This window comes from Uranotaenia lowii, unplaced genomic scaffold (assembly GCF_029784155.1).
Source record: "Uranotaenia lowii strain MFRU-FL unplaced genomic scaffold, ASM2978415v1 HiC_scaffold_615, whole genome shotgun sequence".
Classification (NCBI taxonomy): Eukaryota; Metazoa; Arthropoda; class Insecta; order Diptera; family Culicidae; genus Uranotaenia; species Uranotaenia lowii.
In genome coordinates this window covers 1-24,042 of record NW_026598551.1, presented here as the reverse complement: position 1 = coordinate 24,042, position 24,042 = coordinate 1, and the positions used below count along the sequence as shown (strand labels likewise).

The 24,042-nt window shown below is 43.6% G+C and overlaps 1 long non-coding RNA gene across 1 annotated transcript; it reads right to left on the bottom strand.

Moving 5' to 3' along the window:
• Positions 1-5,522: 5,522 nt before the first annotated feature.
• On the bottom strand, positions 5,523-17,926 carry LOC129760463 (uncharacterized). The gene is made up of 3 exons (XR_008740348.1): positions 17,825-17,926; positions 5,990-6,100; positions 5,523-5,864 (listed from the first exon to the last, which is right to left on the bottom strand). It is a non-coding gene; the product is annotated as an uncharacterized LOC129760463 (long non-coding RNA).
• Positions 17,927-24,042: the final 6,116 nt, after the last annotated feature.

Sequence of the window (24,042 nt, the reverse complement as noted above, 5' to 3'; positions counted from 1 at the left end):
AATCAGGATCATCAACTTTACTTGCGAAAAATTCTGTACAAATTGGAACGTGTTGAAGAAAAACAGTTGAAAAAACAGAAAAAGTGACGGTTAAAGGTCGCCAATTGTTTGACCCTATCAGTGTGTGGATTCCAGGTAAAAATTAGTTCATTGGGGCTACCTAAGAGATCAAACGGGAGTGTTTTTCTTTCTTTTTTCTCGCGCCGTTCATATAATTCCGCCTGTTTACCTGCCAGTAGAGCATGTTGTATACTAACCAGCTGTACAAGTAAGCGACGCGAGTGTTCGACAACAGTCTATAACATAACTCTTTTCGCGCCGTTTCCCTCAACTGGTAAAGTACCACACCACCAGAAAGCCGGAAAAAACTTGTGTAAATATTTACCTCCAACGCGTACGAGAATAGACGGGTGAAGTGATTTATCGCTCGACTCGACTCGGTACAGAAAAACCTGTAGGAAGAAGTCGGTGCCGCGAACGACGAGAAATTGCATAAACCAGGCAGAGATTGTCGACCCGTTTCCGGGTAGAAGTGGTGCCACACAGTGCGAAATGAGGACGTAAAATGGCATACCAGGAACTGGCGATATTCGGCACATTTTGATAGTTATTTCCCGTGCTCTACGGGACCACACAAAAAAAAAGATTGTGCAACGGACCCTAAACTTAGTGAAAACGGACACTCATTGAAGTGATTGAATCCAGACCCTTAAAGGAGGCGAATTAATTCCCAAGGTAAGTCTTTGTGATCGATTACCCGTACAGTTTGAATCTTAATTTCTCAACACAACACACACCCCTAATCGAATCGCCACGTGATCTTGATAATCCTTTACTGACTCCCTCGCCCGCAATCGCTTTTATCAAATCTCCATTCAACTGTTTCTAATTCAATCAAGTAAGCCATGTGATCCGCTACACACTAGCTAGAGTTCATCAAATCGAACAACAACAACGAACGAACGGCTTGCTGAGATGATGTGCCTTAACAACAACACATTCCTCACTTCAATTCGTTATGCGTTCGTTTTTTCGCTTCTTCTTTTTTTTTTGAAGAATCTGCATAAATTTGAATAATAAATTATGATTGATGAGATTTTCTCACTCGCTTCCTTCGTCACCACCGATCATCGGTTTGAAACAAACGCCAACTAACCGGGAATTCACCAGCCTCCATCCCCCCGGAACAATAGAACTGACTGTGACAATTATCTCAGTTAACCAACCCTATTTTCTTATTTCACCGACGACGGCTACCCGTATCGTCATCTTCCGTATCAAAACCTCTTTGATGATGAATTACACATCCCATCGCGGAGGAAACTCTTGACATCGCTCAGTAATCTGAAGTAAAAAGAAAACGCTGTCACCATCTTCATTCTCAAAAGCCGGAAGCAAGCTTCGTCGTCGGCTCGCCGTGTTGTTGTGTCGTCATTGGAAACAATAGAACGACGCGGCTGTCGCAGTTGGGAATGATTGAATTCATATGTTCGTGTGTAGGTACCTTCCTTCCTATTCGCGTCACACTTCTTGGCTTGGCGGCGGACGCAACAAAAACAACATCAAATAATCGGGGTACCCCAACCGACACCGAGTTCCACTGGACTAGTTAAATTAGAAGCGGCCAAGATGCGGCCATTTTTTCGTCTTCCGACACGCCACATTTCCGACTACCGTGTGGTGTCGCTGCTTCTGTTGCCGCCATGCCACCCGCCCCCGCAACACCCATTTACTACTCTACATAATACGGTACGTGTATGTAGGATCGACGGCTGACTTCTTCCTCCTCGCTGCCCGTCTTAACGTCAGTCGGAAACGGCATAAATCATTTTCTTGCAAACTCCCCGACTAACTAGTGTACACCGAATGTATGTATACTAGCAGCTCGGTAAGCAACTAGTACTCATACGTACACTAAGAGCACTACGTTAGAGTATTTATTTATATGCCGTTTCGTTTTTTTTTTCCTTCTACCGGCTACTACCTACTAACACCGGAGTCTTACTTGCTTTTAACGGCTTGGCGGCGGCTGTTCCAAACTATACTGTTGTTGTGCGATTTGCATATGTGCAACTCATTGCAACCGATAGTCGCAGTAATGTACGGCTGTCTCGGCAATCCAATCACAATCACACACCCCGAGTCCGACTCCGAGTCAGTCATTCGGCGTTGTAAAGTAAGCACAAGTAAAGCGATAATTTATAAATGTGACTCTCATTTCACTTTTCTTCCTCTTCGGTTGCGGCGCGGTTCATCCACCCGCGCCACACCGACCGGCGGCCGTCCGATTGTTTCTCCTCACCTCACACGATTGCAGTTTCAAGCAAGTCAAGTAGCAGGAAGAAAACTTGTTTTTCTTCCTTCTCCCGATTAACGCGGAACCGCAACAACGGTGCCGCATGGAGGCGGTTTGCACTGGATGAGATTATTCTGGGTGGCACGAAAGATTTTGTTTTCGTTAATTTTCCTTTCGAAGACTTCTAGTTGACGTTTTTTTAAAGATTTTCTTGAAAATGATTCCTTTCGAGGAGTTCAAAGAGCCATTTATAACATCCTTGATTTGAAAATTGGCCCGAAATCGGTGTAAACTCGACCCGTTTCGTCGTGCAAAATCGGTCAAAATTGCGTAAAAAAAGGGTCAATTTCTGTCTGGGCTCTACCCGAACAGATTTTGTTTTTGGCATTTTTATTGATATTTTTCGGTGAAATTAAGACGAAATAAAATATTTAGCAATTTTAAAACGTTTTAGGCGTCCTTATTTCAATTATATTTCGAAGAAATAATTTCTTTTTGCAGCGGCCCTGGGATCATCTGAATATTGGCCATTTAAAAAACGCTCGAGACAAGTTTATCTACACACAGATTTCGTTTTCGTTAATTTTCCTTTCATTTCGAATCCTTTCGAAGACTTCTAGTTGACGTTTCTTAAAGATTTCCTTGAAAATGAGTCTCTCAAATTATTCCTTTCGATGAGTTCGAAAAGCCGTTTTTAACATCCTCTATTAAAAAATGGTTCGAAATCGGTGCAAATTCGGCCCGTTTCTTCATGAGAAATCGGTCAAATTGCGTAAGAAAGTGGGCCAATTTCTGTCTGGGTCTACTGTAACAGAATTTGTTTTGGTATTTTTATTGATATTTTTGGTGAAATTAAGATGAAATAAAAAAGCTATTTTAAAACGTTTAAGGCGTACTTAATTCAATTATCTTTCAAAGAAATAATTTCTTTTTTGCAACGGTCCTGGGATCATCTGAATATTGGCCGTTTAAAAAACGCTGGAGACAAGTTTTTTACACACAGATTTCGTTTTCCTAAATTTTCCTTTTGAAGATTTCTAGTTGACGTTTCTTAAAGATTTCCTTGAAAGTGAGTCCCTCAAATTATTCCTTTCGATGAGTTCGAAGAGCCATTTTTAACATCTTCTATTAAAAAATTAGTCCGAAATCGGTGTAAATTCTTCCCGTTTCTTCGTGCGAAATCGGTCAAAATTGCGTAAGAAAGTGGGCCAATTTCTGCCTGGGCTCTACTGGATATTTTTTATTTTTTTGGGCATTTTTTTTTGATATTTTTCGGTGAAATTAAGATGGAATAAAAAAGCTATTTGAAAACGTTGAGGGCGTACCTTAATTCAATTATCTTCCAAAGAAATAATTTCTTTTTCGCAACGGTCCTTTCTGGATATCGGCCGTTCAAAAAAAACGCTGGAGATACGTTTTTCTGCACATTTTGCTATTGCAACCTTAAAAGAAGAAACATAATCAATTAGAATTTAAATTGGAAATCTACGATTTCGAATTCAGGTCCAAATTTAGGATTCGCATTCAAAACTCAGATCTAGAATTAAGAATTCAGATTGAAAAATAAAATCCAATTCAACATTTATAATTTTAGATTCCGAATTCAGATTAAGGGTTCAGATCTAGAATTGACAGCAGATTCAGAATCCCAAAACACAGTATTAAAGTTCAGTTTCAGAATGGAGAATCTTGGTATCAATTTTCGTCTGAATAAGTTTTAGGGGTAATTTTTCGGCTATCAGTGAACTTAAATAGCAAAGACGACTAATTATCTAAAATCCAACGTTTCGATCATCATGGACTGTAATCATGTTAACAAACTTTTATAAATCAGTTCACTAATTATAAAATTGCTATAATTATCTGTTACAATATTTCACAAATAAACTATGGTATTGTTGATATATGTTGTGCCTTAACTTACTGTGGAAAAAGTTTTGCGGTTGAGATTCAGAATTCAAATTCTAAATTCTAAATTCAGATTGAGAATTCAGATTACGACTTTTGAACAAGAAATCCGAATTCAGATTCAGAATTCAGACTTTGAAATCCGGTTTAGAATTCGAAGTCAGAAATCAGATTCAAAAATTCAGATTCTGAAATCCGATTCAGAATTCAGATTCAAAATTAAGATTTAGCTTCAGAATTCAGATTCTGAATCCCAAGAATTCAGATTCAGAACACAGATTAACAATTTCGATTCAAAACTCAGATTTGGAATGCAAATTCATATTCAAAATTCAGATTCAGATTCAGGTCTTGATTTGAAACCCAACCCAACAATTCGAAATTCGGAATACAAATTCAAAATTGAGGATTCAGGATCAAGTTTCATATCATACTTTTTAGAATTTAGAATGTTTCTACGTGAAATTAGTCGTAATCTGACTCATCTTTTTCATTAAATTCGCGTTCATCTTTTCTTTTTGCGTAAAAAAATACTGCAGACCACCCTACTTTGTTTAGAAGCGCTAGTAGGAAGTTGGGAAAATTTTGTATTTTTCGAGTTCTGCACTTTTTTCCCGCTCACTAGTTGCTGCTGCCAATGCTTGTCTTCACCGACTTCGAGGAATGATGCGACTCAGCGACTTACGAAATGCATACAAAAACACATGGTTTTTAGTCGCGAGCGCTGTTTTTCGATTGCAACTTTTGTCCAATAAAATCTTCCAGGAAAAAATCGAACTAATCACATTTTCGTCGCCATTTTCCGGTCGGATGAGCTGCGGATTACCGACAGACAGAGGAAAAAAAGTTCAATCCGACGCACTCGAGAACGTTCAACAGGTAGTTAAACCTCAAAAGCGAGAAAACCATTGCATTGAGCTAATTTGCATATGAATCCCGGCAACAAGTGCCTTGCGCTCCTTCATCTTTTGAAAGAAGCCCATCATAAAATCCCTCTCCAGATCAGAGTAGATCAGTTCACAGGGGCTATTCGGGAATATGTGTCGGTAATGCGTTCCTCTTGAACTTCCTCTTTTCACGGCCCGGCTCAAGCTTTATAGCATTATCTCATCTCGTCCTAGGTTGTGTCCTTCACATTCACACAAGACAAGATCCACTCAAGTGCTTTTCTTTCACCTGTTCATTTGCCCTTCTTGGTTTCCTTTCTGTGATTTTTCTGTTGTTTCTCAAAGAGGACACACGTTAATGCTAATATTATCTTTTCCTGCTCGGCCCTGCCCTGCCCTGCCCTCCCCCCGTCGTGGCGATCCTGATCTTCTAGCAAGTTTCGGAATTGCTTTCCGTCCATTTTCGAGTGAGTGAGAGATAGAGCCGGGGGTAGTAAACACAAATAGCACCTTTTAACCCCGGTGGCGGTCCTCCTTTTTTGCGCTGAGATCCTAGAAAATGACAGGTACATTTCGTTGTTCATCCTCATGGAAAAGGAAGCTCCCATCAGTCAAGAATCTACTTGAGCTGAAGGTTTTCTTCAAGTTTATGACTCTTTCCTCCATGCTTCTTCAACTGTGTTTCGGAGTTTATTGATTTATGAAATGTTTAACGTCGTGTTGTTAATATCAAGTGCCAACAATTATCGGATCCAGTTCGCCTTCCCAGAAAACTGTGAGGAAAAAGGGCGGAAACGGTAACGAAACTAGTTCCTTGGCCGGACCAAATCGGTTCGTACCTCTCGAGGTAACACCTATTTCCTTCTTTAAGTAGTTGACGCATCATTTGTGTACCTACCTCTGCTTTTCGTTATGGACCCATTGATAGTTGAATCTGCATTTCCCACATCGATCCTCGGCCGCCGGTTCGAACAACTAGGTAAAAGGCTATCCCTCAGAATCGGTTATTCTGCAAAAAGAAGACGAAAAACAAGAAAATTAATTATTTATAACCTGCTCAAATGGCAGCCTCCGGACACATGTGACAACTATCGTCGCAAAGTTTTGCCTGCTTGCTACTACACCCCTTCTCGGATGAACAAGTGCTCCGGAACACCTGACACGAGGTTTCCTATTCCCTGGGTCGGGGTTCATCCCTCACTCTATCTAGTTTTCTAGTAGGTAGATGGTATACGTTCGGGTGAAAATCGGAACAGATTTTCGAGCAATAGAAAATGAATTACTCCTGCCCTTCCCTCGTTTTCTTCCTGCTTCTATCGTCGCGTATGGCGATTAATTCGCCCGCCCAGACGTCCTTCTCTCTCCTCTGTCGTGTGTGTCACATGGGATTGCCTCGCACCCCTCACACGCATTCGTTACAGTGTATCATCATCACACATGCTGCCGCCCTAAGGCGTTTTAACAATTTTTGAAGTTATGCAACAACAACAGCATCACCCTCCTCGTCCGTTCAGTCCTCAACATCAACAGGAAGGAAGTTCGGTCCCAAGAACTTCGGTCGGAACCGCTTCTCGAATAGAGAGGGAGACATTCGGAAATGAGTTTCCTCGTCCCTCGACTCCGTCATAACTTCAACTACCGATTCCGAGTACGAGTCAGTCTATACCTATGAATGTTTGTCCGTGTAGTGGCACAGATCCGGGAAATGAAACCGGAATCTGGTCTCTATTCCCTCCCCCTATCCTATGCACTGTTTGTGAAGGGTAGTAAGTGAGTCTGCACCCCTTTCCAGCAGCCAGTCATTCAACTAACCGGAGGGATGGAGGGATTTTCCGGCAACTCTGGCTGAATCGAGCGAGATGAGCATTTATTGTCATCCTCATCCGTAACACATGCGAACAATTGGTCGGAACCATGCGTCGCATTTCCCTAGTCTCCCTTCCTTCAGTCGGTCGGTCGGAAAACCCCGGAGGCACCCGTGAGGGAAATGGGAATATGCACAACCGTACGTACACTTGTCACAGACTCACTCACTGCCTTGTCGGACCGGAATCTGTGTCACATGTAACGAAATCAAATTTCCGCAAATGTTTAAAATCGCGTGCGCCCTCCGTTACTTTTTTTTCTGTCTGTTGCTTTCGTCGTTTTGGGCCGTTTCGAAAGATTTATTGTTAGAAATTCCGGCTGAATAGCAAAAAAAAGTGCACCACTCGATCAACAGATGTAAGAAGTGGAAACGAAAACAATAAGCCGCCGCTTATCTCGGACTCGGACTCAACTTAAGTTTACGTCATCCTCCTCATCAGAGCCGGAACCTTCCTTTTTTTCTTCTTCGAGCACAATCCGCAATTGATTAGTGGAAGCTCTCGGACCGATTGGCGGCTATTATCAGGAGCTAGCCGCCGCCGGTCAGCAGTGGAGGGAAATAAAAATTGAAACGATAAGGGAGAGTTCACCGTGAGGCTTCTCGTGTGCAGCTAGCTAGCTAGCTCATTTGTGTCTTCTTTAGGCCTACCCTGAGGCCTGAGGCGGTAACATTATATGGCTGCTGCTCGATGAACCGCGAAATATTGCCCAGATTGCATCTTCAAACAAAACGGTCACTCCTGTGGTGGTGATTGATAACAGTGTCATTTTTTGCTACAAATTAAATGTCTTGAGTCATTCGCCTTTTTTTCCTAGTTCAAGTTTGTAGCCGGCTCGAAGGACCAATTTTTTTCTTCCATTTTTACTAAGGACGGTTGAAGGATAAAATTTCATTAGTAATCGAGGATTTTCATCCGGCTTGAAGGACCATGTCTTTTTTCATGTTTGAATATTCGAAACGCTGTGAAAAATTACTTTTAAAAGTCACCCTAAAAATTATACATGTAGACCTTAGATTCAAGTTAGAGTTGATTCGAAAGACCAAATTACCTCATGATTTGTGATCGTTGATGTATAGTTGGCTCGAAGGACTAATGTTGTAGTTTCTGCTAAAAAAACGTTTAGAACCAAATGTTCAAAATAACGACTACAGATTCTAAACTCAAATCTAGTTTCAGACAGCTCCAAGTGTTAAATTTTGTATTTTTGAGCCATTTCTGATTGTGGATTGATAGCCTGCTCGAAGGACCAATTTTTAGGATTTCTGTCCACCATCAATTTTTAAATTTTGTATGGTTAAACGTTAAACTTACTACTGAACAGAACGCAAAGAATCGATAAAAAGTTAAGACTATGAAAGTTCCAGTTTCAGATTTTTGGTTTTGTTAGCTTGTATTCGAAAATAGAGGTGTTTTTCAAAAAAAAAAAAAAAAAAAAACAATTCACAAACACCACCGAAAACCTTACAGCGAATCAAACAACAGCTTCCAAACGTTTTTCCTAGTTAAGCCTGTCAAAAGCCGCAAAGAATAATATTTCTGAGGAAACCAACCCAGAAAAAAACGATTGTTTGTTGAAATAATATTTCAACTGACTTCCTTTTTTCAAACATCGTTGATCATCGTTGTCCGGTGATGACTTTTGTTTTGTGTTTCACAAAACCGGAGACCAATCGATGTCGAGTACAGGAGGAGGGGCGGAACTTTTGGGAAAATAGATACACTGAAAAAATAACAACAACACCAACGGACGGAAAAAGCTAGAATCACTAGAATAACATTGACGAAGTTTACTTAGAAGTAACAAACCGGAGCGTCAATTTTCCGCCGGATCTCTACTGATCGATGCACCAGCTGCAATCGATCGAGGACTTAAGAAGGAAGGCCTATATGAAAAAAGTGTCAAAAATTGAACTTTGCTCAACTCGAGCATTTATTATTCTTTGTCGAGGTTCCAACTAGGAAGGGAGAGATCGAAATAGGAAAAAAAAACTCTTCGATGCAAACAACACCTAAATAAGATTTGTTGTTGAACGAGTCTCGTTTTTCTCGGAAAGGAGAAGATGAAAAAAGCAACTATAGACAACCAAAACTAGATCCATTTAAGGTCCTTTATTTGTGTGAATAGCTTTTCCATTCTCACTTCACCGGCTTAAGGCTAGGACAATAACAGGTCTTGAAATTTCATCTTGGGACCCAAACGAAGAAAAAACAACACCAAAAAGAAGGATCTCTTCTAAGATTACCGAATTGTGTTGTGCCAGAGAGTTTTTCGGGATCGGATCGGATCGTTCGGGGTACCAAAGCGACCATCAGAGTAGACCCTAGAATCGAGCAAGAAAAAAAATGATCATTGGAATGTAAGATCTTCCTTTGTTTTCATTCAACTCGAGCCAGAGAGACCCCGTACAACGAAAAGCCGAAAAAGAGGCTTTAGTCTCGGGAGGAAACGGCTCTGCTGGTCAGCCGAAGAAGAACCAACCCGAAACAGAAAAGGAGGTCTTTCTTTCTGCTTACTTTTTTTTGGCTTTTTTGAGGAACGATTTTTCATCCCATGCTGCGTAAAACGTTTTCTCCACTTTTTTGGGTTCATCTCACCGAAGCTTGTCCTCATCCGTTGTCCATCCTTCCCGGGTGTTCCCCCCTTCGGTGTTTCCGTCGTCGTTGTCCGTCTTCCAGGTTGGTAACGCTATTTGAAGAAAGCATCCAAGAATTAAAAGACGAAGCCCAAACAGTTTTCGGGTTTTTTCCTGCTCTTCCTCCTCCTCAGACTCAACTCTTCTTCATAGAAGAGAAGCCAGAAATGGATGATGCTCGTAAAGTGTTATTTACCTTTTAGATTTGAAGTTTTTTTTCCTCCGGTCGTATCCCCGCGTCCAATCTCGGGACAGCGAAGGGAAGCAGCGGCAGAGAAATTGGATGCGGTCTGGCTGGACCGCGGCGGCGGCAAGTTCCGCCCGTTTGACTGAATCCAGCCAGAATGTGGCACATCATCATCAACGGCCTCATCTGGTTTGCTAACCAACCAACCACCAAATCAACGGAATGAACGCAACGGAACACAGTGGAGGTTAATAAGAAGGCGCAAACATCATAGCGAAATAAGCTACACAAAACAGTTGCTGCTCTTGATGTTGATGATGCAGATACTAGAAAGAGGAACAGGAGAAAGATGCTCCTGCTAAGGTCATCTTCATGTGTGTGGAAGAGTTAGCCAGGGTCCCGGAGGAAAGGAATTTAAATTTGTGATAATTTTAATCGCCACGAAGATGGTTACCAACAGAAGGTGGAATGGAAGAATCTCCACGCCACCTCCCCGGGGCCGGGGTCTTTCGAATTGTTCGAAAACTGTAGGGAACATGATTTTCCAAATTTGAGTTCCTTCTAACTCTCGGGAGCCGTGCATGATGCGGCTGGCTGCTGGATAGTTTTCGGGTTCTACACCATGATTTCCCATTTCTCTTCCCATGCACAATGACCCTTTCTCGTCTCCGGTCGTCCTGTAGTCTGGTTTCCAGAACGAGAAATTAAATTGATTCCACAACAACACATCTTTCCACAACTTGTTATTACATTAGTTAGTCCGACGAAAGAGTACAATACCCTCTATAGGTAATCGAACCTTTTGAATTTTCTCATGTTTTTTTTTCAATCGGAACATCACCCTAAAAAGAAAGAAAATTAAAAACTTCCAACATGGAGTAATTAATATAAATAAACCACGCTGTCAACAGCTTCCGTTTTCCATTATTTCCGCAAACAACAAGGATCCAACAATGTTTACAAATTTAGAATATCCGCTTGAATCACCCCACAGGTTGCTACCCAAAAAAGGCAGCAAAATGCAAAGCTTGCGCGCCCGGTCAAAGTGCAATTAATAAAATTATTAGCCACCGTTTGCTGCTGATTCAGCAAACTTCGCGGCTGAGCTTCTTCGTGATGGTCGGTCACACACATCGCCGCACAGAACCGCTACCCATGCAATACTGAGTTAACTGACTGCAGCATAAACACATCGTGCCGCCGCCGCCTGCTTAGCAGTCCCTTCAACTGACGTTTATCGTCAACCAACCGTTTACTGTTGGTCGTTGTCAGACGGGACAGAAAAAAACCGATTACTGTTCAGTTATCGAACTCCGTCGATGCCACCGCACCAGCAATCGTAACAAGTACTAGTAGGCTATGAGAATAACGCTAATCATGTGTCGATCGATCCGTCCGACGACGGGCAAAAGCTCAAATTACCCAATGTGTCCGCTACCTCCTTCCAATGAAATTCAATATGGCTGACTCATAATTGTTCCCCCCGGGAACCGGGAACCGAATCGAGCAACGGGGCAAGGAGGCGCTGATGCGTCCTGTGTGTCGTCTCCTATACTATCCGTTCCATATATCCAATGTCTTCGACGCCTGGTGGTAGCCCTCTTGAGATTGCTCGATTGCATAATTTGAGCCGGCTAGCGAGCCCAGCTAGCAAAACTTGTTAGTCGCGAGAATCAGCTGATTAACGCGCGCTAGGCGCCCTTTCTTCAACTTAGAGGCCTCGAAAACTTGTTCGGTATCTTTGCGACAAATGTGGACAACCCCCTTTTGAAAGGCACTCACTATCAGTGGATCCGGCCAGGCCGGATTAGCACTTGGCATGCTCTACTTCGATTCCCGGTAATAATTGCGAATAACAGACGAGTCCACCGACTGGACCAGGCGGATAGATAACGTTAAACTGTCGTCCGTTCTCCTTGCTGCGCTAAACGGTAAAAATAAGTAATTATCGTGATCCCGTCATAACAACAATTGTCCTCCCGTAGACAGAAATACACACAAGTACACGCGTTTTCTACAATTAACTTTATGACAGCATGAGTTTGCAATCGTTTGCGGTTGACTTGACGGGCTGCTGCGATTAAGTGTCACATTCTTACTCACATCTCCAAGAATAAACAGGAACCGAATAGTCGTTATCAGCTTTGGTACTCTCTGCTGTCGACTTTGTTATGTGTGAATAGGTGAGACTATCGAAATAGGGTTTGAAATGAAGACGTTCTTAAGACTATTGAAATAATCCAAAACATTTTTCGAGTAAAACCGTGAAACAAAATCCAACCAGTAGACTTTGAAACTAAATTTATCAACGCAGGTTTCAGTGGTGTGGTGAAAAGAGTAGTCTTCTTGACAAGCAGTTCCATCACAAAGCTGTGCAGGATTTCTCTTCCAGGTGGACACGTTGATCCATTCCGTGTGTAGATACTGAGGCTTCCCATTCCGAAAATAAACTATTTAGTGTGGCTCGTGGCCGCATCGAAAGTAACTTTCTCGGAAATCACCTTCTCCGCCTCGATCTCCAGTGGCACATTGTAGCTGACCTGAAACATCTCTGATGGAACTGTTGATATTTCTTTTAACAGTTTTAGTGAAGCACTTATTAAAACAAATCTTAAGTGAAATTGAAATGAGCTTTTATTGTATCAAATTTCCCGGTGTTTACTTCATCAATTCCCTCATTCAATCAGCTGAATCAATTCAAGAAACCAAACAAACAATAACCTGACGACAGTGGGTGTAGTTCCGGGGGCCTTTATCCCACACAATGTTATCTCAGAAAATCCAACCAGGAAAAACCCGAACCTGCTGCAGCCGCGCTGCCACTGTCAGTCAGTCCAGTCCAGGCGGCCATCGACCATCCCGACCCGACCGGCCATCCACCGTTTTCGATTGGGCGCTGCTATCAACAGCAAACGGCTTCCTTATCAGCTTCCGTATTGTCCGCGAATGTGTTCCTATCTTATCGGTGTTTTCCTCGATCAATCTACTAACTACTGGAGCAGCAGCAGAGCTACTTACTACTACTGAACCTTTGCTTTTTGGAATCGACTTGTCAGTCGCACTGACGTCAGCGAAAAATTTACTATGGGGAGAAAGTCTATAGCCACCGATTGTTTACTACTCGATCAATCACATCCGTGTATGCTCATCAACTCCTTCTTCTCCTAGCAGGGAAAAAACGGCGTAAGGGGTTCGCCTCCCATAACTGATAAGCGCCCATAATCAAGCGTTCAAGCAGTAATTTTCTAAGGAACGGGTTGTACCTTTGCGAGAAGAGAAATAACAGGCCAGTTCCTGTTCTAGCCAACCGTCGTTGGCTGCTGCCAACAGTAATTAAGAAGATGAAGAAAAACCACTACCGAGTCGAGGTTACTGACATTTCAAGGTTAAAGATCCCGTCAACGATTGGCATCGCCGCCGCCCAACACACAACATAGCCTACTGCGAGCGCAAAACACATTTCATAAGGCAGAGCGCGATCAAGCTAGCTAGCCAGCCTAGGAGAATAAAAAACCAAAAAATCCTACAGCATCCACGACAACAGGGCTGTGGATCCGGAGAACCTGGCTTCGAAAGAGAATACGCAGATTAAGATTTAAATTTCGCCTCCTCCAAAAAATTGTTCAAAGGAATAACAACAACGAAAACAAACCTAGACCCCGGACAGGTTATGTATGATGGCTGGACGCCGTTTTTTCAGCTATGGTAATCAAATTCTGGATGGAGGATGGAAGAAAGAATGTTGTAGACACACGGAAGATTTAAAAGCAGGTTTTCTTCAGTTCCTGATCGCTCGTTCCTCGTCCGCCCGTTCTTCGGGTTGTTGAGGCTACTGATGACGGGACGATAATCATGAACAGGGTTACGACGAAAGGATGGAAAGAGGGGAAATTTTTTTCTTATGAAATGCGTTTGAAACATTCAACCTTTTCCAGAGGAGAAGTCTTTCCCTTTGTGCTAACAACCACCGAATAAAAAACAGAGCTGAAGCACTTTTTTTTTCTAATATAGAAGCTGTCCGTTAGAATTCATTTTCGGCGAACTACTCTTCTTTGTTAGAGATGGAATCTCTAGGGAAGGTAAAAAAAAACGTACAAAGCTGGAATAATCTTGAGCCATTCAAAAAAGTCATTCTTCAAATGGAAGCTTAAAATTAACTTAAATTTTAAAGTGAACGAGAGCCAGAGCGCGAGATCAATAAGCGTATCAATTGGCGCTCTGGCGATGTAACGGGCTTCCGTCTCCGTACGTGCGTGTATGTCTATGCTGCGCGTGTCGTGCCTCCAAAACGCCATCAGACTACGGTTAGTATTTCTACCTGCCTACCCGTTTTTTTTGTTCGGCTTCGCTCGACGTAGTAGTCGCTTGAAAAGAATAACGGAAATCGCGAGCGTTCCAAGGATAACCAGTCACCGCCGCCGTCCTACGGCAAGCGTGTTTGGAACCGGCAGTGGTAGTAACGCTGGTTTTTTGCCTCTGTCTTTACCGATCCCCAGTCGGTAGGTACTACTCAACTCAGACGAACGACTCAGTGCGGTTAGGCTAGGGGAGAGGTGTGTGTATATGCATTCTCCTTTTAAGAAGCGGGTACTAGAATGGCATGTACGCGACACACCGTCATCAGCGGTGGCAAGAAATACAGTTAAGCCGGTTGTTCTTCCTTCTATAGCGATACATCGATTACTATCGCGCCCCTCTCGCATCGCTTCGCCCTTCCTATTCTCCAATAGTATTCAAAAGTGTAGGCAGCTAGCTGTTGGCTGCTTGTTTACTAATCTTGTTGGGTGTTTACTTTTCCATAGATTTTTATCGTGATTGTTGTGTAAATATTCGTACCACCAAGCGCTAGCTCGGAACAGCCAATGAGTGTAGAGTTCCGCATACGTAATCAATAAGATTTCTTTCTGCACAAATGATTGCACGTCCATTGTTGTTCTGGTTGATGCAGCCCAATCTTTCGCTCGATATTTTGTCTGCGCATTTAACCAAGAAATCAAAATAAAATAAAACATCCGTAGACACATTTCTTTCCGGGACAATCTGCCCACCCATGTGCACCTATCTACTCTCTTTCTCTCTAGCTAGACAAAACTACTTCCTGTTTCGGTATTATTGGAAACATGGCCCCGCAGCCGGCTGCCAGTTAGAACGTGAATCATCTAAAGTTTCCATACGATCCGGTTCTTACCGACCACGAAATCAAAACGCTTGCAGGCCTCAGGCAATCTTTGAGGGAGACGGGCAACCGGTATTGGTTGTAAAGAGGCGGGTGTGAACGAGCAGTTATTTTAAGCCGCAAACTACTACTGGTGCTGGTGCTGCTGTCGCTCCTGGGATATCTCATATTTCCGTGTCTGCATTCTTTGCGCACATTCGCGACAAGGCACCCAACCCCTACGCCGTTCCATCTTTTCTTAACAAACCACACCTTCGCCTTTCCCCATTCGATACGGATTTCCTGGCTTTTGCTCTAAGCCGATGATTAGCGCAAAAAAGGTCCCCGTTATTCGGAACATACATATGACGTAATCGATCCATTTAAAAAACATCATTCGCCAAAGTCAATTGGTGTACCCATCATCGACCGGCATGATCTTAACTGATGGGTCATCTTCAGTCGCGCCACAATAACCGCATCGATTCCGCTTCCTACTGCTGCTGGTTCACGCTGTTCTTGTCTTGTTTTTTTAAGCGCCTTTGCTACTTGGTTACTTCTACGACCGTATATATCTCATTGAGTGTCTTTCATTTGCTCTACAGACATCATCAATCCATTCTCTTCCTGGATTCGAATTCTTTTCCTGATGGCACACCACCACTACCATTACCATAAGCCATTTACGACAGGGCGCGCCGCACCGCGCCGTGCCGCCTCGCAACCAAACAGAATCACAAGCGCGCTTGTATAAACTAATAAGCGAATTTGCTAATTCAAAAGTATATTATTCATTCTCTCGCGCGACGCTTCCGCCTTCACCGAGCAAGCAAGCTCGATATGAACGAGCGACTTCAGCCATATAGTTGACTCAAATCGCACAACCAACCAGCAACAAACCATGTGTCGTTTCCTTCTTCCTTGACAGCACGCTCGCTCGCTGCTCCGCGTTGACCAATTCGTCCAGCCAGCCAGATCGCGCCAACCAAACCGTACGGTACAATAATACCTACCGGCAAGCAAGCAACCGCACAATCACGCAAAGCGCGATTTTCCGTTCGGCTGTGTGCTCGCACTATTTTCCTTATTTTGTGTATATATTTCAGTTTTCTTACGTAAAACAACCCTTCGCGAGCCGCCGCAACGCAAACCCCTACTCGTCGCCACCCACCACAGATGACGGAACTTGCTTCTTGAGACAAAACTCTTGACTTCTCGCCACTGCCGTCGCCAGCCGCCAGTCACCACCTTCGTCGCACGTCCAAGAACAGAACATTATTTTGTCTTTTACCGATTGTTTGTGTTTTGCTCTCCGGCAAGCTGTTGCTTTAGGTTTACGACAGCGAGTCATGCCGGCTTTGAGTTTTTCCGAGTTCTTCCGTATCTTCTCCTGGGACGGATAAAGCTTACTCACTCGCGAAAATCTGCTCGCTTCGCTCGCCGCGTGCTTCAAACGAAACAGGAAATACTCTTTTTTTCTCTCTCGCAAAATTCAACTATTAGGAACCATCTACTACTACCAAACATCGAGTTGAGTACACCACGCGCTCTGCCGGCATCGTCGCTGCCGAGGAGCAAGAAAACGATTACCGACCTATAGACAGACAACAGAGGGGTTTCTTGGTTCGTATGCCATTTCGTAAGAATAAGATGCATCTCGAGGAACTTCTATCCATTCGAATGAATCTTCAGCCCAGCGTCGTACGTAACAGCTGAGGAGCAGCAACGCTATACGACATGTATGAACCGGGAACGGTTTCCTCGAAGTTCCGCGCGCGGTTTATTCAACTTGGTTGGGTTGGTTGTGTCTTCTGCTGCTGCTGCTCGTATGTGATCCGCAAACCTCTTTTTTTTGCTGCCGTGCTTCCTCGCTCTGCGCCTCTGTGTTTTGTGATTGTTTTCTTCTGCAACGTAATCGTCCATAAGCAAAGCAAACGTCTGTCGCTCACTTCACCGTTGTGCCGTCGACGTCTTCGTCGTTGTTTGTAAAGCCGGAAATAACTTATTTGCAATTTGACCTCGGCAGAATGTAATGTGCGCGGCGCGGTTAATGGGTACGTGTCTCTTCTTGTTATGTGGGTGTGTTGGTTCATCGCCGTATTGGGGTGAATCTTCTCCCCGTATTCTTTTGTTGTTTTGTTTGCCGGGGACTTTGCCATTTTTATTTGTGGGGTTTTCTCTGCATCTGGCGGGTTGTAAATCAAATGGAATTTTTGTCCAATGGACATCACAGTCTTAAATTACAACTCACGGCTTTAATCCAGTTGAGATGAATTGGATCGATTTGAGAAAGCAGATTTGATATGGACTCTGACAAAGTTTCACAGGAAACTTTCGGGAACTGAGTCGATTCCATGTCAGATTAACAAGTTATTTACTACATGTTATGCTTATGCTTATGATACATGCGCAGCCAGATCTTGTCGGCATTCCGGTGAATAGTAAAAATATTATTCATGTTATTTAGGCCGGGTCCACTGTGCAGAGACAACAGGAACACAGGGGAAGAAGTAACGTAGAAAACAGTACCATACGTTTCGATAATAAAATATTATTATTTAAATGTTTATGGTGAGAGCACGATACCTAAAATTTGTTATGTTGCTTGGTGTGAATCCTGGAAAATTGCATTTGCATATAAATTCAAAATTGTTCCGTGAACGGTGTTTCAATTATAAAGCAGAATTCAAAAACGTTTTAATGAAGAATTGGATTTATATGCACCATCATCTCAGATCTTTGACCTTGGATATAGCGCCACTTCTCGCTCCTGAAAAGAAATGTGAAATTCTACTGCTTCCGACTGTTTTCGGAGAGATGTGAGTCAAACAATTCTTCATCGAGCACTGCCAAAGCTTATCGTTTGTTCTTCCAGCGAAGAAATACTTACTAAAATCAAACCACATTTGACGTGCGTTGTTGACCATCCGAATTCAATCAATGTTGTCCACTTGAAAACACCATCTTTGTTGATCGCCTTCGAATTTGTTCTCTGAAATAAATAAAAAATGCATGAATGAATTGAATCTATTAAAATTTTAAAATAATTGGGAAATTATGCACGTTCTCCATACTCCTCGAATGCATAACAATGATAACAATATGTCAGGTGAAGGAAGGAAAAAAACATTAGCGATTTTTTTTTCGACATCTTCATTTCCGCTTTGAGCACGCCTACTGCTCAACATTTGATACGGAACGGGGGGCACACATTTGCGAGCATTTGTTTATAAACTCTACATCAGCCAGCAAAACCCCCTTTCGCTCATTTTCTCCCTGGCTCTCGCTTGTCTGTATCTGGGAGTACCAATACTTTCCGCAGAGCGGTCGATGCAGGGGGATTCTGGGTGCCGGAAGTGTGCTCCAACTTTCGTCTCACCGTCGTCATCATCATCGCAACTCTCTCCCGTTCGTTGGAAAGTGTACCGGCAAAGGACAACCACCACCACCGGTATTTATAGATTTAGTACGAGTAATTTCCGGTCGGTGATATAAATTGAGGAAATTGATTTTTGATCTGCTTTTCTGTTCTCCTCATCCTGCTCCGAAGTCAGCCGTAAGTCAGCTCACATCCGGTTTTGGGGATTCCAGTAGTGTGGTAGCGCAAATTTTAATCCGCTTTACATACGAATGTATGCACACAGCGCCATAGTGTAGGTTCACATTCCTCTCTCGGTCTTTTGGTACAAACGCACGTAACCGCAGCCGAAAAATGGTCGGTTATTATTTTAAATCGACCGACAAGTTAATTAGAGGAAGCAGACGTGAAAAAAACACAACGGTTATACCACAAAAATTCCTCAACAACAGCCGTCACCTTAAGCATGACTGGCATGGCATGTCTCATGCTATACCTACTCGCTCGGTAGATCAGAGAGCAGGACGACGACGACGGTGAAAGATGCACAACCAAGATAAATGGCGGACCGAAAATCAGAGACGACGACGACGACGGTGCTTTATAGCCGCAGCGATCGAGCATTCCAAGTACGGAGTGGCGAACGGAGTGAATAGTGAGCCGAAAATTGAAATATTAAATTTTATTCGCCATTTCCGCTTTCAATCTTGGGAGCGTCGTTCTTCGTGTCACTCGATTATTGTCGATGATGATCTTCGTCGATGATGGTTATTTTGAAAGGCACACAAACCGGGCCACATAATTTATCCTAAAAATTAAGCGACCTAAAACTGAGTGAATAAAGCGATAGATATTTCAGGACCATAAGCTGCCGAATTTGCGAAATTTGCCTTCGAGCGTCATAGCCCTACAGGCCGCCATAAACAACGGAAAATATTAGTAGCCCGGAGGGCCGAAGAGAACTCGAATCCATTAGCATACAGCTAGCCGGTGCTTGAACCTGTCGCAACTCGTAACAACGAAACATAAGGAAGAGAATGTCGTAAAGGGGCGCAAAATTCTTCTTCCTCTAGCAGCGAAGAAGCGGCGTGGACACGGCTTAACTTGACTTGATTTGTCTGCGCGTACCCATCGTACCTCCTAGCGCAGCCGGCTGACTCAGACTTGTTGTTATTAATAGCCACTAATTAATTCCGGTGTCGAAAAACTAAAAACCGGAGCACAATTTCCTGGCGACTCCGGGCAACGTATCCGCGCGCCAGGTACTGACTGGTTGGTGGTTCCGCGATTTAAATTGGACACACACAGGCAGCGGAAATCTGCCTGCAATTTTCAGCCCCGTCGATCAATACCGAACTGATCATCGCAAAGAAGATTTTGTGCAGTAAATTCATATTTTGGGTTAACTTGTCAACAAAAACAAATTTTATACTACCTGAATCACCGCTTTAACGTTTCCAAAGGCAAAACTCTAAGACTCCCGAGTTCAGAAATTCGTCTCCGATGAAAATCGATTCAATTGATTTACGGTCATCTTCACGAAAATTCTACACTTGTTTACGAGAGAAAAGCTTTCAAAAATGCTACACGTGTTAATAGCAAACAAGCCAATGCCTACTTCCCGTTTGGAATCCCCAACCAGAAAATTTCCATGTTCCAACAACAGAAACAGACCTACTGAGATTATTTCCAAGGTAGTACGATTACTTTCGTTTGTCGATACAAAAAAAAACTTTTCAAAATAAACAAGCGTCCAAAGAATTTACCGGGAGAAATCATGTGAAATATCGAGGGGAAACTGGACGACTTTCTTTTCCGTTTCGGAGAAGCCCTAAAGCAGTCGGTGCAAAAAGGGAATCTGCCAAACTGCAGCTATCGAACAACAACAACAACAAAAAACGACGACCTGTCGAGTATCCACCCAGGAAAAGAAAGAAACACATGGATGGAAACAAACCGCCCAATCATCACCGCCGAACCGCACCGCCACAATCGAGAGCGGTATCAATCAAGATAAAAGAAAAAAAAATGCATCACCTTTCCGGTGGCTGGAGGAAACAGCGAAAGAGAGCGAAAAAATTCACATAGGTAGGTAGTGTGTAATCCTTCCGAAATGAATTGGAAGAAGCGGTGGTGAAAATTTGTTGATGCTGTCGTTTCAAAACAGTAGTAGCAAGCAATAGAACAGATAACTAAAGACATCAAACGATGATCAACACAGCAGTGTCTCCAAACAGTCGAGCGCAAGGAGAGCAAATCTGGAATCGGAATCGGTTTGGTAGATGCACGAACTCATCGTAAGCAATCGATTGGCAATGACATTGAATCGTTAATTGGTCTCTTCTTCTGTTGCTGCTCAAACACCTTCTTCTCAAGAGGTTGAGGTTGAGAATTGAGGACTCGACGCGACCCGACGACACGAATGCGGAATCACCGAGCGGGAGCAAAACACAACACAACAAGCCAGACAGAAACAGACCGGAAGAGAGAGGTGAAAGCAGCGACAGAAGAAGAGAGCGCTCGCTCGAGTCGACGGTGAAAGCCGTTAATTGTATCTTTGGGGTTGTTGAGGAGGCTTGGGAAGAATTCAGCAGCAGCTGCTGCTGCTGCTACAAAAACAATGTCAGCAACGTTAGCCTACTAGAGAAGGGCCGATACGGAATCGATGGGTTATCGACTGATAAATAATGGTTGTCGATTACGATTATTGGGTAGCTACCGACTTGACACAAGAACCGTTACGAGGTTCGTTGGTTTGGTTTTGTTGTTGTGGGTTAACCAGATGAAGACGATTAAAAAAGGAAACTGTAAAATCATCACTCTAACGATGATTCATGGCCCATGGGTGTAGGTGAAGACGTTGTTTGGGTGGATGATAAGTGACGTGCTACTAAAAATGGGACCATAGTGCGTAACATGTTTCGCACATCGATGATGACGACCAGCTGTGTTTTGCATCGCTTCGATTACGATTACTTGCTGGTTGAGCTGAACTTGCCAGACCACTAGCCTACCGGGGTGGTACAAACACTCACTACGCGCTCTACGTTACTTAATCGCATTATGAATTTAAATTTTTGACCGACTTTCGTGTTTGCTTTCCTTCTTCCTTCCTCCATTGGATCAACTCGGTTTGATATGCTATAGCCGGCCTAGCAGCGAAACACTGCCTATCGCATCGGTGGGAAGGCCATGTCATGAATTATGTGACCGACTGTGCTTGCTCCACTAGTGGAGAAAGAGCGGCACGAAGGAGAGACCTGAGAAGTGACACAGAAAGCAGCGTTCGTGTGCCTCTTCGAAAAAAAGCACTGAAAATGATGTAACAAAACGATCGAAATGTAAGCACTACTCTATAACCGTTAACCCAAGAAGGTAGTAGGTAGTGAGAGTAGTAGGTAAGCTGAGAAACAATATCTCCGCAGCGCCACTTGGCCCAAACGCAGCTCACCCGACGGACGTCGTCGTCGTGACGTAATGCTGCTTTACGAACGTAGGCTGTAGTTATCCGATTCGCGCTGCTGCGACGCTCACTCGATGGGCGCGCAGCAGCACCGAGATCAGTCTCGGATTTGTAAACATAACCTATCTCTCTGCCGGAATCGCGTACCGAGCTAGGTATCAGAAGCGCAACGAAGAAAAAGCATTGAATAACATACATGCCTACATAATAAAATTTATTATTGAAATAAGGCAGACAAACGATGCGTTACGATTGCTTTCCTACAAAGTGGAGGTGGAGGAGTGACTTAGAGCTAAGGCAGAGTATGCAACAAGCACCGGTGCAGCAAAACCCGGGAGACGTGAGATAATAAAGGCGATAAAATCTCTTAAATAACTTGACTTGAAGCAGTTTACGCCTCGCTCGCTCGCTTGCTCGATTGCTCCCCATAATAACAACAACAACAGAATCAGTTTAGTGTAGAGTATCGAGCGCTCGCGCGGATATTTGTCGAGTTGTTGTCAGTTAAGGAAATTTCCCATCTTGTTCCCGGCAGCGGCAGCACTGTTTGACATTTCAATTTAGAATCCCCACTCACACCAACAACAACAACCCAGTAAACGGTGGGCACTCGACAGGGAAGAAATAATAAAAACATCGCAACACACAGCCTGCTGTGAATCGTTTTATTTCCCTATGGCTGCGGCGTTCAGCGAGCGAGCGAACGGAGCGCAATGCGGAAATGAACGGTTGCCGCCGTTCCACTTGCCGAAGTCGCACAAGAATAGAGTAACCATGTGCCATGTGTGTCTGTGGTTCTTCCCCATTCGCGCCGTTGTTGTTCCGGGTGCGATTTCAAGTAGGCGACGACGCATGTTTGTAGTGGCATAACCTTTTCCTGAACCTCAAGACCCACACACAATAGAAACACCGACGATGAGATCATCATACCGTGAATGATCCATGAAAGTCATCAAGAAAGTTTGAAAGATGCTTTCAATTGTTTGGTGTTCTTTAGCCGGCTCAAAGGACCAAACCCGGATGAACTAGCTTCAGTTTGCCCGAGAGTTGTCACGCTTGGTCGTAAATTATTGCCGGGCCCGCACGAAAAAAGGCAGCAGCAAATCTAAATCGCCATATTTTACATACACACGGGGAGGCACAAACGGCGAGAATTTAGGCGGTGGGAAATGCTTCTCGAACCGGAGATGCTAATCGGACACCAATACACAACAACAACACCCGAGAGAAGACAGAGACAGAGGAAGGCAGAAGAAAACAACAGCAACGCGCGGACTTCTGAATTCGAAGCAACAAATCGACGAGTGATATGCAAATGAGCCGGCGCAGCACCAAGAATTATCAATTCAGCGGTATTCTAATTGCTTGCTGCCGCGCTCCGGAATGGAGCAAATTTTAAACTGAGTGAGAGAGACTGAAGGGAAGGTGCGGCGCCACCGTTGTCACGGGTGCGCTCTGCCCTGGAATCATTTCCCCTCCCGCATTTGTGGCGCGGCGAAAAAGGAAGTGCGATCTGCTAAATCTTAATTCTTGTTTCGTTTTTATCGCGCGCGCTCGAGATTGATCGACCAAAGTTCAACGATCATCATCAGGTGCGCGCATCCGTCCGGGTGCTCCAGCTTAATCTCCAGCAATTTTCTGCTCCTTACAACTTCCTGCTTCGTAGCGAACGCTATTTGATACCGATTTGGATAGAACACATTCCTCCAGCAGTCTAGCCTTAAAGATTCAGTTAGCCAGGCGCGGCACGACCGTGCCGCTACTTTATGTCCCGCGATAGAGAACACAAGCACCGGCTATCAATTTGCAATTTTCTATCCCCTTTCGAAGGTTAATCCTGCTGCTGGTTGGTTTGTAAATAAATATCAAGTTGTTTATTCACAGCTACTTACTATAACTTCCCCGGGTTCTGTTGTTGGCCACGAAGCTTTTACTTTTAAAACGAGCGAGGGCAATCTGACACTGCCGGGGTAGGGGCGAAAAAATCCCATACAGGAAACTACGGGAAAAGTTTACACTGTAAATTAACACCGACCCGGTAAACGGGATGACGCAAGATTTTGCCCTGTGCTTAAATCTCGACCGGTTAAGCTATTCAGGAAGCAGAATTACTCTGTTTAGAGAATTCCTCCAATCGATCGATAGATGATCGTGCAGACTCGGCGGGAAAAGACTATATTTACATAAACAAATCGTAACATTTTTCACCAAATGGGTTCGCCTTCGACCAAAGTTTAGATGAATCAATTGTCGAGAAAAAGGGAAGATTTCCGTCCAGTGGACGAGG